We start from the raw sequence: 15,224 nt of genomic DNA on the forward strand, positions 1-15,224 counted from the left end.
TCTTTCCCGGGCCAGGAAAATAGCCAAAGTGGGCTTTGGGTGACTTAGTGATATGGATTGCGAGGAGCACTCACGCTGGGGTGACTGTAAGGGGTGGATGCAAAACATGAAGTAAGAGGGAACTTTTATAAAGGTATTTGAGGAGGACTAAGAAGAACTCTGTCTGAAATTGGTGTAGAGATCATTCATTCATTCATTCATTCATTTAAATACTAATGAAGCCCCACTTAATCTTGACTCTGTGCGGATACCAGAAATGCTGAAAAGACTAAACATGGACCCTGCCAGTAATGAGCTTATAGCCCACTGGGGGAGAAGACAATACAGTATAATAGGAGTGTAATATAAGAAGGCACATAGCCTCTATGAATCCATTTCTTGGATGGCTCTCTTCCAGATGCTCTTCTGACCCCTGGGACAGGGTAAACAGATCTAGCTTCCACCAGTTTGTCTAGGAATGGATTTTCAGATCACCTTTCCTTTCCGACTATATTATCATGGCACATGAGGAGCATGTTGCTGAGCTGGTATTGATGCACAGAAGAGGCACTAGAAGGAAGGTGGGTCGTCTCAAGGCAGGTGACATGCTTCACAACTTTGCAGAAGGTTGTCTTAACTGGATGGAGAATCTGACGTGTATTTACATGACATGTATTCCCTTCAAAGGGAAGACAAGATCCAGGAAAGGAACTACAGAGCCATAACCTGTTGTAAGACCCCTTGGGATGGATGGCCACTCCTCATGACGGGGGCTCAGGCTTGTGGTGAAAGAAAGCTTTTCTTCATTTCAGACTGTATCAAGTTGCCTTCTGTAAAAACAAGAAAATATGTACTTAAAACTACTAACCACTTCACTGCACATAATGCCTAAATAACCAGTCACCCATAAAACTGTATATGCAACTAAATTTCATTTTTAAACATGATTACATAGCTACATGTTTACTCCCAACTGCACATCAGAGAAATAGAAGATACGTACATGCAAGAAATAGATTTTTTTAAATGTGGCCAACTCTAAACAAACATGGCACAAAAATGCCTAATTCAGTGCAATATTTTTGCTGTCCAGATCACATGTTGCATCAAGATGATAGTATTGTGAAAACATTGGTTAAAAAAAAAGTAAATCACATATGTTTCTTAAATTTTGTATCTCGAAAGACCATCTGGACTGTTGACTAAATTAAACAACAACACAACAGTCCCTGGTCCCATATAAACTGAGTCTCAATCTCGACTGTCAGACTATTGCTTTCTAATCTAGGAAAATTTTGAATTACAAACTATTCCCACTAAACTGAATTCACCTGTCTTTAAAGAATATATGCTTCCTCACTTTATTCTCTACCCGAAATTCAAGTCAGCCCTTTGAGTTCTGAAATATGAAAAGAATCAAAGCCATGGGTAGTTTGAGCTGTGATTTCAAAGTTCTGAAAGTGGAATGTAAGAAATTGTATTTGGAATTATGATAAATGAGAAATGCAACTGTATATGACACTTCAATTTTGGGGGCTGGTCAGTGTGTTCCCCAGTTCAGATGCATTACTGTACATACTACTGTAGGTCAATATGCTTTAGGTGATGCTCTCAACTCAGAAAAATGCACAGGACACATCTCTGATGGAGTTCTTGGCAAATCACTTGATTACATTCCCTGATATTCAACAGATGGCTTTAACCCACATGGCAAACAGATCTATTCAGTCAGTAGTTCACCATAACATTAAATTGAAACTAACGTAAGGACCCATACATGATATTTAATAGAAACACAAAGAATTATAAATGGCATAACTCCAGAGTTTATTATTGCCCAGTCAATTTTTGTGGTAGCATATATTCCACTGGCCAAATCAATGTGTATTTATTGTCAGATTCTCTCTTACTCTTTGGAACAATAAGCCAGTGGAATATTCCACATGAGCTTGATTTAGAATAGATAGAGCAGCAGACAGACCCTGTGGCTTTGGACATTAGTAAGAAGAGACATGATTTATGATGTCATTCCTGTTTACTATGATTCATTTTCTGTTAGGACTATAGCATTTTCTTCAAGTAGAAAGTCTTCTTGGGTTGGTATCTTACTACCCCCTTCTCTTCCCTGACAACTTTTCCCTCTTCTTCCCCACTGTTTCCCTCTCCATCACAGCCTACACATCTTACACAAACAAATTTCTCTTAAAAACTAACAAGAACCCTATGAAGAAGTGAGACCAGAGTTATAAATGGAAACATCCATCTTTGTCCTTACCAATGATTCCAGAACTTGTTTGTGATTAACTTACGGAAAAGGTAGAAGAAAGTAAAACAGATGGGAAAGTGCAGAGAAATCTTCCTTAGAGTGCCATTACTCCAATGACAAAGTTTTTAATAGATAAAAAAAAATTTAAGACATGATGCTCTTGCCAATTCTTAAAATTCTGCTTGTACTGTAATTAGTAAAGGATATCCACCTGCTGTTTCAATTACACAAAATAATCTTCTCCTTGGAGTTCCTCAAACTGTGTGAATAATGCTTCTATTGGCAATCAAGAAGCATTTAGGAGGCATCCCAGCAGTGGCTTTTAAGAGAAGATATTTTATTCCTCTGATTATATATTCTAGTTTATTTCAAAAATTCTCAGATCAAAGGGGATTTCAATTGATAAAGGCAAAATATACAAAGCTAAATCTACAAATCAAGTAAACTGCCTGATTATGATCTTTGGTCAAAAAGTGCTTGAAATACATTTTATAAATGTTTTAAATGGCTTCAAATATAGTATAATACCACATTTAGTAAGGAGCTTAATAAAATGAATGGGTTCAAACCCTACAATATATTCATATTTTATTATTTATTTTTGTATCATAAAATATGTACAAAAATGATATATATGGAAGTCCTAAATGATACTCCTAAGTGACCTGGCAGTGATAAAGAGAAATCCATCAGAAAGGAATATGTATAGCTCATCCCAAGATAGATCACATTCTGATTTAAATATTATTCCTGTTTCATCACTAAGAGATGAAGAAAGAGACTACATAGTAAATGTCTATACCCACATACTGCTGGTGATATAACAAGTCCAGATGAGATCGTACTTATCTTGGATGGTCCAGGCCATAAAACCTGGCTGTCACTTTGAATGGTGTCTTCACTTGCTCTCCTCTGTAGTTCCCTGAAGATAAAATGGTCAGCGAGGCTGTGAGTTGATACTGAATACACTCTCTAGAGGTCTGCTGGGGATCTTAAACACTCTAGTTCCAAAGTAGAACCAACTCATTTTGAAAAGAAAGCAGAAAAAGACTCTTATCTCACTCTATGCCTAGAGAACCATCCTTTCTTAGAGCAAAGAAGAATACACAGCCAGAATCAAACTCCTATGCCCAGGAATCCCACAATGTCAGGCTAGTAGGTACAGTCAGAGATGGAATAGAAAGGGCTGCCTCTTGCAATTCCTCCAGTCCCATACCTGAGTTTGCCCCAAGGCCATTCAAAAATTTATTCAAAAGCCTACAATAGATGAGTTCCAAATCTAGTGCATTCTGAAGTGTTTGGCCTATCCTTGAGGAATTTGGGGGCGATGCATGGTGACAACATACCTCACTTTAAAAAGTTGTGTTCCATTGTTAAAGCATGAGTCCTGATTTGGGACTCTGAAAATAACTTTACATTATGGTCCTATTTATTAAGGGGCATTTGGGAAAGTGTTTGTTGTAGACCAGCAGGACAGGGTCAGAAAAGAGCAGAATTTCCCATATTCCGCTTTAGTTTCATTTCTTTTTTCTCTTTGCAAACTTCATGAAGGAAAGATGAAGTTGTTCACAGGAACGAGAGAGTAAAGAAACAAAGACAAACAGAGTTAAGAAGTAATTGTACACTATAATTTGCTAACAAAGAATTTTGTAGGTTGCCAACCTGTGTAAATTATATGCAGTTGGGAAAAGACCTCCAAGCAGAGGGAAATATAATCACTTCATCTATTTTTTTCTCAGTCAGTGTTTCTAACACTAACTCTATTGTATGAGTGAAATGTACAAAAATACATTAGTTTCACAGATAGCCTTTGAACACACTGCTGTAAGCCCTGGGAATTCTACACCGATCACCTGTGTGGTTGGAGCCCTCTAGTGGCCAGGTGGACTCCAGGCATATGGTTTCCTGAACTCTGTTCCTGAAATCATTTAATCTTCCACTCCCATTGGGCAACCATGGGAAGATTGAAGAGCCTCTTGGAACACTTCTATAGCTCAAACATAAATTGGGAATTCTGAAGCCTACCTTCTCTGCCAACTGGCATTTAGCATTTCCACTCTTCCAAAGTGTTACCCCTTTTCACTGACTCTGACAGAATTTTGAGTAGAACCACGAAAAAGTGGCTCTCACATTATTGTAGAGAAGAAAGAGTTCTCCACGGAGAGAAAGGAGAGATGTATTCTAGCACAAATCTTCCACAAAGTTAGTTGTGTGGATGACTGATGGATGATTTGTCACAATCAATGTATTTCCCTATAGTTGGAAGAGAAATTTGAGATTCCTCAGAAGTTTTCAGGGATTATTTGAAAATCTGTTTCACAAAGTATTTTTGGACATACAACCAGGTTTCTCCCAATGGCTTCTTTCTCATTCTTTGGTTATTTCTTTTTGGGCTCCTTTATTAACTTCCTTCTATACCAGACTCTTAAAACTTGGAGCAAATTGGGACTCTATTTCAGGCCTCCTCTCTTCTGACTTTGTGCAGTCTTAAGAATCTCTACTATATCCAGTGCTTCAATATCACCTATGTACCAATAAACATTACATTTAAAGATTGTACACAGATATGTTTTTTTCAGTTCCAGACCTGCCTACTTGTCCTCTCCTTTTAGAGGTCTCACAAGAGCTTCAAGCTCAATATGAACAAAAGTGAATTTGACCCAAACCTGCTCCCTCTTCAGTGTTTCCAGTCAAAGCAAATGGTACAACCTACAAATATCACCCACCATCTTTTTTGAATTTTCCTCTTTTCTTGGGACACATTAATCAGCAAGCCATTAAATTCTACCTCTTAAATCTCTTTCAAATCCATTCCCCCTTTCTCTGTTTTAACCACCACGACTAGCTGAGTCCAAGCCATACACACTAATGCAATCACTTTCTAACAAAAACTTTCATATCTGCTCCATCTAATCCATTGTCTTAAAATGCACATCTGATTGTATCATTTCTCTGCCTTAAACCTTTTGATGGCTTTTATGAAAAATTTCCAAAGTCTTATTATGGCCTCAAAACCCTGCATAATCTGGACTCTGCTTATCTTTCCAATTTCTCTTCCCACCCTCCCCCTCATGTTCCTCTGTCCAAATATAACAACATTTACATTCCTTCCTGCCTTGGGACCTTCACTCAGCTATTCCTGCCTGACATTCTCTCTGTCTGCACTTACCTGGTTAATTAGAATACTTATCTAGCATTTTAAAATGTGTCTTTTTTGTTAAAACATTATGTGTATATGTCCTTTAGCTGAGCCATAATTAAAAGGAAAAAATTAAGCAAAACTCCTGCACAAAGAGGAGGCTGTCTCCCCTCACCTATAACTGCTGTGTTTACACAGATGGTGTCTTCTGAAAGGTTTTTCTTTGAGTTGATAAGGAAACTAAAATTAAACAAAGACATTTGATTAGCTGATTAATCAAGTTGAAGCCAGGACCCCTAAAGACAAAATTTAATTCTTACTCTATATCCCGTGTGGCAAGCTTCAGTTTTCTCTAATTTCCTTTCATCCAACATAGGGAGATAATAACTCTGCTGAGGTCAATTTGTTTTTACTAACTAAGTTGTCTTAAACACCTTACATGTTACTTTAACCTCTGGGTTTGGAAGAAATTCTCAGATGCTTACAATCATGAATCATTGGGAGAGGAGGTAGAAAATATGTCAAATGCTCTTCTCTTTCATTTTAAGTGATATTTCCACATTTGGTTTTCTTTCTTTGTTCTTCAAACTGTACAAATTACCTGTGAAAATTTCTGAGAGAGGGAAAACAGTTTAATATGTTTCCTACCCAGCAGTATTTGGTATTTACCTTTGGGAAGCAAGGTTGGCTGGTTTCTAATTCACACACAGATGAAGCCTGTTACTTCCATAATTTTCACCCATTAGCTTCAGCCTAAACATCACTTTCTCACAGAATGCTTCTCCAATATCTTCAGACCAGGTCAGGTGTTTCTTTATGCCCACAGAAATTGTTATACCTCCTCTACTAATCATCATCATTAATTTCTGTCTTTCAGATGATGAGCTCTACATCATGTCTATCTTGTTCATTTGTTCATACTTTGCACAAAACACAGTACTCTGGACATAGTCAGCATTCAGAAAATACTCGTTGAGTGAAAAAAAATGCAGTGTTTCCTGGTATGGACAGTAGTCTACTGACAAGACCATACAATAAGAGAAGAAAATTATTGTAAGAATGCAGTGTTTCTCACAGATACCAAATGCAGGGAGTGTGGTAGAGCCTGAGAAAGGGCAGGAAAAGTATCAGAAATACCACCAGGAATCATGTGTCTTGTCTTAGAGTCTCTTTCTCAGTCTCTGATTTTGCTTCTCGTCATACTTGTGCTTCGCCCATATTTCTCTATAGACTTATCCCTCTGTCTCTCTAAGTGTAGGGTATAGGATATTACCTCATAGCTCTAGGGTTTATGTGCTCTCAGTTCAAATGGCTGGTAGAGTCTACTACTCTTTATCCCAGTTTCAAACGCTAAGGAGAGGGTGTGTCTAGAATGGCTCAGAACCAATGGGATTCCTGTTCCAATCAGCTATGGCTGGAAACATAGTCTCATGGAATAGACATGATTTCAGGGGTCCGTGTATGTATGTGTGGATTGTGAAAGAGGCATTGAACATGGTAAATACCTCCAAAGTTGTCTCTACTACACCATTTGTATGAATGTTTGAATGCTTTTGGAATGCCAGATCATAAATGAAAAAATTAATGAAAATTTAAAAAGTGTGAAATATCATTGGCTTCTCTGCAGATGTTAATGAAACTTAGAGGAAAATATACATTTTACAGAGATGTATTGACAAATGTTTCCTCTCTGTTAAATAAGAAATGTGTTCATTACTACTTGCTATTACTCTTTCATTAAAAAAATCTGTAATTTTTTATAGTTTTCTTTCAACTTGTCTGGTGGCTTGTAATGTTTTCATGGTATTATGTACTAGTATATCCAGCTACACAATACTTGCAAAATATTGCTAACCCTTCCAAGCCATGTAGAAATTAATTTATATTTATCAATCTAATTTCTCAACGTGCCTTCCAGTGGACAGATGGTAGGCAATTTATGGAGGGACACTTTCCAAGAGTTTGTGCAAAAGGTGTTAAGATTTTGGTTCCAATTCTCTTCATCATGAATTGGTAGAATTGATTTTTCTCTACCTTGTCCAATTTTACTTGAGTATAGGATTCATACATGTCCCCTTCTCCTCACGACTTCTCTTGACATTATCCAGGAGAATTTCTTTATAATTCTCAAATAATTAAAAATATTGAATCTTGCTCATTTTTTTTCATTCTGGCTATATTTTCATTCAGATGTGTGGAAGATATGTGAAGGTGGGTTTTCAAGTCATTAATTAACATGCATTTATCAGACTTTGCTTGAAAAAATATGAAGTCCCTCATTTGATGCATTGTTTTTTTGTTTCAAAGACTCAGTTGTATTTGTCAAAGTCATGTAAAATGAAATAATTTTGGCCCAAATATTCCAAGAACTTCTTTTATTTTCTACCCATAATAAATTTTAGAATAAACAACCTAAATAAATTTGGTACTAGAATTGATGGATGTCTTTGGAAAGTGACTAGGATATAATTCCTATAATGTCATGTCACCATTTCAATAATTCATACTAATAGGACTGACAAATAGAGTATATTTACTTACAAGAAAGTTTAAGATTTCAAAAAAAAAGCCTTCAAAATAAAAATTTAGAAGAATTTTTAAATTTTGAAAGTGTAAATTTTTGAAATTTTAATTTTTAAAGTTATAATAATTTTTAAATAAATATAGAATTTGTTCTAAATTCAATTTAGAAGCATTTATCCCAATGCTGAAGATATTTTCAAGTTTGAAGCTTAAATCTCTATCACAGGAAAAGACTATAAGAAAATAAAATATAACTCTTATTATGGTTATTTTTGAATGTAATTCTCTAAATTCTAGGCTGAAATATATTTTTAGTAGTTTAGGTCTTGCGAATTACATGATGTGCCTTAATCATAACGTCAATATAATTTGTTTATAATTGTTAACCCAAGAGCCACACTCAAAACTGAAGAGCCAGCCACAAAGAATTTTACTGAACTGGAGCATCTACAAAATCACTTTATATTTTAGTATTGTGAATCATGTTATATAAAATTGTCAAGTTCTGGGCCAAGTTATGATCTCTAAATAAAACTGAATTTCAGTGAAAATAGTTTTTAAAAATCCAACACAAAAATATAGAATGCCAAGCATTTTAGATAAAACTTTACCTTTCTTATCTTTTTGGTAAATGAAGGAAAATGGAATAGGTTGAATGTACTACTACAACCACTAATTCCAGACATTTCTATTTCTATTATTTAATATATAAATATAAATAATGTATATATGATTTAATTGTTTAAGGTATTATTTAATCTTTACAACAGCCCTATAAAGGACATTATCATCATCTCTATTTACCTACACACAAACTGTGAGACAGGTAATAATCTCTAATTACATAATTTGTCAGGGTCACACAGCTAACAGGAGGCAGAACCAGGATTTGAACCATTTACCTTTGCTCTGAAGAGCGTGTGCTCTTATCCACTTACCCCCTTTTCCAAAAATAATACGCACAATGTTTTCTGTAACGATTTCTAACTTGGATTTTCAAATCAAATTCTCTCATCTAATTATTTCTAGCTACTTCATTGTTTTCTTTAAGCCTTGTGATTATGTCCAAAGACCTGAATAGCTAAGGACAAAGTGAAATATTTTTCAATATCCTCAAATAAAATTTTAGTGCCACAACTTCTTTTGTCAATATCATTTAACTCATTTTCAAAAATATCCAACGTGTTAATTTTTATTAAAACTTACAGGACTGAGGACTTTCATGATAACTATTTTCATGAACTTCATGTTTTTTTTCTGATTTTTTGAGGCTTAAAGAGAACAAACAAATCTATTTTTACTATTACAGAGGTGATGTTTATCTACAAGAAAACCAGCAGTAAACAGGTGAAATATATCATCAACATGTTTGTTTACTTCTGGGGTATACTGACCTTAGGGAAAATCTTTGGTGACCATTTTTCTAGTAGCTAATTAGAATCCTTTGTCACTTTTAGAACATTTTGCTGGCATACACATGAGCTCATTATGCAAATAAGAAATGAACACCAAATTTTGCATCAGATATTAAAACAGGGTGTTAAAATTGAGAAGATGAAAATCACCATCCCGCTTGGTTGGGATGACAGCCCCGAGCTATTACAGTACTTACTGTACCACCTGCTCTGAGAGTACAGGTTGGTGGACACATATTATTTGAATCAGTCAAGCTTCCTTCACCTGGAACTACCTCTCTTACCCCATGCCTCTGCTCTCTGGTTGAAACATGAAGCTTCATGTTTGGACAATGTGTTCCCATCACCTGGACAGAATTGGTTAGTCCAGAGTGAGCTCTAGAGTAATTGCAAGTCCTTTCCCAAGAATGTCAACTTTGGAGCTAGCAGATACAGAGACTGTGTTGCTTGGAGTGAATCTCATTAATGACGATGCTTGTACCTGGAGCTCATTTACTTTTCAGATTCTATGGCAGACACAGTCCTATCAAGATATTCTTTTTCTTGACAAGCCAGAAAGATTTGCTTCTTGTCACATGCAACCTAAATACTTTAATAAGTATGGAGCTAGACATTTGTGCAAGCAAGCAATACAGTCTGGTTCAAAATTCAGACTTACTATGGACTCTGAGAAACAAACTGAGGGTTTTAGAAGGGAGGGGGGTAGAGGGATGGGTTAGCCCGGTGATGGGTATTAAGGAGGGCATGTACTGCATGGAGCACTGGGTGTTATACGAAAACAATGAATCGTGGATCACTACATCAAAAACTAATGATGTATTGTATGGTGACTAACAACATAATAAAATAAAATTTAAAAATAAATAAATAAAATTCAGACTTAACAAAGATCACGTTTAAAACTTGACTTTCTGCAAGTGAGTTCGATGTGGAAGCAGCTATTTAAACAGTGGAGTCAGAACTGAAAACTAGCATTTTCCATTTTGCATCCTTCTGAACTATTTGTTTTGATACATGTATTTTTTTATACCATGAGCATACTCTACTTTTATAATTTAAAAATGAAAATAGAGTCACTGGGATTCTTGTCTAGCTTCACCACTTATCAGCTATATGCCCCAAAATGAGTTGCTTAAACTTTGTGAACTTTAATTTATATTCTTCTATAAAATAGTGATAGTCATAACATCTGGTCTATTTACAGTATAGTGCTGCTCTTCAGAAGTAGGAGACTAGAACCACTAAACTTGGCTTTGCTGGGGGAAGAGGGGTGACCCATGGACCACCTAGAGTCGCAGGCAAAATTCTATATACATGAATGTAAATTTTTTTTCATGGAACCTCTGAGTCTCAAATGGACCTGTAAACCAAAAGTTTCTATACATGCACAATAGACTGTAAGCTCTGAGGGAGCAGACTGTGTGATATTCATCTTTGTGTTCCTAGACATGTTTCCTAGGGCATGTTTGACTATTAGAGAATATTTTGAAAGCATGAATAAAGAAATGAATGAAATGAGATTTTATTGTGAAAATACTTTATAAACTAATAAACTATATGTAGTATGCAAGTATTATTATTACCATTTTCATTTCCTGGGCAATTCAGTACATAGAATTTCCCACAATTGTGTATTTAATTTGCTCAATTAAAGTCACACTTGTGAAAGATGTTACTAAACCCTGCTCTTTGAACCATACCCTTGGATTATGAAAGTCTCCATCAAGCTATCTCAAGGAAACTAGTGTATCTATTTGGTAATACTCATCAACATCAAGTTAGTCTAAACTCTTAACCTAAACTCAAAGTCTAATATATTAGCTAGATTATTATCAAATGGCAAAGAGTAATCTACCATATAGAATTGATGTTTGCTACACATAATCTCTCTGAATTGGTTATGAATCAAGAATGAGTGATAAAGGCAACATCTGTAATAAAATTAATAGCAACATTCTCCACTGTACAACACCCTATATGCATAAACTGAAAAGCAGTACACTAGACATTAGAAGGACTGGGTAATCCTTAGACGTTATAATTTTATTTTAGTAAACTCGTTTAATTCTCCATTTCTTCATCAGTAAACTTTTGAGCATTGGATTAGATAGTTTCTAAGAATTTCTTGCTCTATGTGTCACAAAACACTTTCTAGTCTCTAGCCTTTATTTTGTTTGCTCAATAAGCCTGGAAGATAAACAAGCCTGAAAAGATAAAATAATGTAGACTATTATCTATATTTTATAAATGATAAAAGTAGGCTACAGGAACGTTAAAATATTTCCAAAAGTCATGCAGCTAGAGCTCATCACACCTTGATACTTACTGTACAATAACTCTTTCTCCTAAGGTTAAGAGTAAGAAATTGAGTCTCCAGGGGACATAGGTGTTGGTTACCAGGAAACAGCAAGGAGGTTATTTTGTCAAAACAGACCTGGACTTAAATCTCAAATCCTTCACCTACCAACTGAGTCATCTTTCCCTCAGGAATTAGCCACCTAAGCTTCCATTTCCGTTTCTGTAAAATAAAACAAAAATATGTGTCTCCCAGGTTTATGGTAGCATTGAATGAGGCAATGTGTATATATAAAGCACCTGCCTTGGCTTAACAAGTGGTCGTCCCAGTCCCTCTTATCCTGGGTTAACTAATCACTCATTGTCTCATGGGTGCAGATCCAGCCTCCTCAATTAAAGGAGGAGTTTTGAGAATAGAGGGTAGATTTTTTCTCTCTTTCATATTCAAGCATAATGCTTAACTTCTAAAATGTGTCAACTTGGCAGATATCAGCAATCAGCATTCTTCTTCTTCTTTTTCGTCTACTTTTGGTAAAAGTGTCCTGATTCCAAGAAATAATGTCCAATAACGGAAACGTTTTTGAGGAATAGTCACAGGATCAAATCCAAGGGTCTTAGCACAGAGTGTAGAAAGACCAACGGGTTAGACCTGGAGATTTTCAGCCACACTGTACCTATGGATGACACCATAACCAGCATCAAACATGAAAGGCAATGAACTTTATTGTCATTTAAATGCATTCAGACTCACTTTATCCATTAAAAAAATAACCCATTCATAGGTACTTTATCTTTTCCAGCAAGTTCCCTCTACTTATACTCAAATGGTCCATGTTTTGTTTTTGTCTTTCATCTTAATATTTATTTTGCTGTGTTCTGCCTAAGGTGTTGCTGCTGAAATCCCTTTGTGGTGACACCAGATGTGGGCCAGTACTAATGAGAATGAGTATCCCCAGGGAGAGGTGCTCCTCTCAAACACCATTAGGAAAGCTGGCCCCACAGTAGTCAAGAAAAAGATCTACATGAGAGGTAATGACTCTTTGGCCAAGGATTTTGAAATTGGACCACAATTAATCATGATAGAAAAGCTCTAAAAATGAAAATCTTAATATAACAAGATGATGTATTTTTAAAAGTTGTCTTTTTACCCCCTTGTTATATGACTTCCCTGAAGCTCTTTGTGAATAGAAGACTGTTCTCCTGTGGAGTGATGGGAGATGGAAAAAGTTAGAACTATCCTTAAGACAATAACGCTCCTAAACAGAGCCTGGTTTTATCCAGCTTGGGGGAGGAGTTGGGGGCCAACACTTTGAGGGAAGGACCAGCTCTATCCTAAGGCTGATCGCATCCCCAGAATAGGAGAGAATTGAGGTTTGCAAGTTTTCCCCCCCTTGGTACTTTCCTGAACTGAGCTGGCGTTAAATCAAATCAGACGTTATTTCTGCTCTACCTCCAAACTTTCTTGGCTCTATGGATCAATAAATTCTATTTTTACCCCTAGGGGTCCAGAGACACTTTCCAAGGAGGTATATAATGATGGATGGTGTTAAGGGAGACAATTTCTAGATCTTGAAATTCCATATGTTTACTGTTCCTTAAAACTGATGCCTGAGAACTCGCCTGTGTTCACATCAGCCAGGTTCTCTTATTCCCAGGTCCCCTTACAGAATCATTATTTTCCTTGTGTACCAAAAAAAAGTGTAATTCTCATCCATCTTGAATCACATTGTGGTACATTATACTGGGATGGAAAACTCTTCAGGGCAGGAACTAGGAACATTTATGAAATATTTGTGTCTGACAAACCTCCTTTAATGAGGCACGATCAGCTCACATTAGAGGTTCATATCTTTTCTTGTCTAAAATGTATTTCTGCTAAGGGCAAAGTCTGTGCTTAAGAATTGGGGTTATCTGAGTCCTTGTTGAGATATTCTGAATTCAGAATATTTGCCGAATTCTATACTAGGGTCAAGATGATGTTAACTTTTGTTTAAAGACTTCCTCCTCAATTACATAAATATTGTCAAAAAATGCATCACCCAGATGGACAGGCTTTTGGAAGCAAAGAAAATGTCATCAGTAAGAAATGCTCAAGCCTGCAATTCCTGATGTCATCAGGCAGCAAACTCAGGGCAAGACTCTCTGCCTTTATCTCTCTCTCTCTCTCAGAATTAAAAATAGTCAAGGTTTATTAAAAATTTGCTGGTAAATTCCATTCTACTGCAAAACACACCCTCTCTTCATTTTCCCCATTCCCAATAAAAAAAAGAGCTTGGTGAATATTTTTATTCATCTCATGTCTCAGTTACATATTTTGCATGATTTTAAGGAGGAGATAAAAAGTTCCATAATCATTTCTTACATCTCAGCATTACACTTTGAAATAAGGAAAATAAGTTTAGAGTTATTTCACATTTTACCTCTTCTTAACCATTTACTTAGACTCATAACAGAAACATTTTCATTGATTTTTTTCCAAAAATCCCTCTCATTCATCAACTTTTTGATATGCTTATTTATCTCTACTGTATATTTGGTAGATTTGGCATAACTTAATAGGAATACCTTATGAATTCTATAAATAATACTCTTAACGAAAACCAATTAATTATCTTTTATAAAGCCCCCATACTTTTCAGTGGTCCAATGTCTTCTTTCTGTTATTGGCTTTCACTTAACCCTGACTCCCTCTGATGATAAATCATATCCATCCCTGTATCCATTAAACAATTAAGTGAGGGGAATCCTGATACATCTACATGGAGATGCATTTCCGATAACTTATTCCTTTTTATATTTGATAATTATTAATAAAAATATATTTCAATTTTTGTGATCAATTGCATAGAATTATTTTATAATAGTAATATTTACAATGAGAATTTTATCTTTGGCAACTAGTTCAGATTACAATGAAATATTTTATACATTAAACAAAAATTATAAGAGGATTCATAATTTTTAAAAATTCTTTTAGAAGATATACCAGCAAAATATTTTAATGTCCACAGTTCTAGCCCATGTGTATAATGATTCAGAATCATTAAATAAACAAATACTAAAATATTTAATATGTAGCTTCTGTATACCAAGATAATATTGCTAGTACTATTGCCAGTAGGGTGTATGTTTTGAGTTGGTATTGTTTCTCTAGAAATAGGGATGAATTTGAATAGAGTGATTGGTGTTTTCAATCTTCTGGTGACCAGTGCCTTCATGTATTTACATATTTGACAAATGCCTAGGGTGGTCAATTGTTCAGCAATAAGGAAAATCTTACATGATTATATAAGCATGCTGCCCTAGAACTTGGTCTCTTATTGCACAGTGAGGCTTATTTCTAAGAGAAATGTACCCACTGGGTCTTTCCTGGACAATTCATCATATATTATTATGCAAAGTAAAAGCTGGCAATAAAAAGCTCAGTTAGAAAAAAAAATGGAAAGAAAAATAGAGAATTGGATTAGTTTCAACTTTTTTTTATTTAATTTGTATTCTGTTATTTCCAAGTTTCTGTTTGGAAAATATGAAATGCCAACATTTTATATAATGATGTCATTGCTATAAAAATCATCTTTAAAATTTTTCCTTTGAGTTTTAGTTTAGT

The 15,224-nt window shown here is 35.4% G+C and overlaps 1 long non-coding RNA gene across 1 annotated transcript in view; it reads right to left on the reverse strand.

Annotated features, from left to right (window-relative positions):
* Positions 1-223: 223 nt before the first annotated feature.
* LOC144382512 (uncharacterized) overlaps positions 224-15,224 on the reverse strand; it is a 63,843-nt gene continuing 48,842 nt past the window's right edge. The window contains exon 3 of the long non-coding RNA XR_013449521.1: positions 224-809. This is a non-coding gene — a long non-coding RNA (uncharacterized LOC144382512). The remainder of the gene's footprint in view (positions 810-15,224) is intronic.

Source organism: Halichoerus grypus, chromosome 7 (genome assembly GCF_964656455.1).
Source record: "Halichoerus grypus chromosome 7, mHalGry1.hap1.1, whole genome shotgun sequence".
Taxonomy (NCBI): Eukaryota; Metazoa; Chordata; class Mammalia; order Carnivora; family Phocidae; genus Halichoerus; species Halichoerus grypus.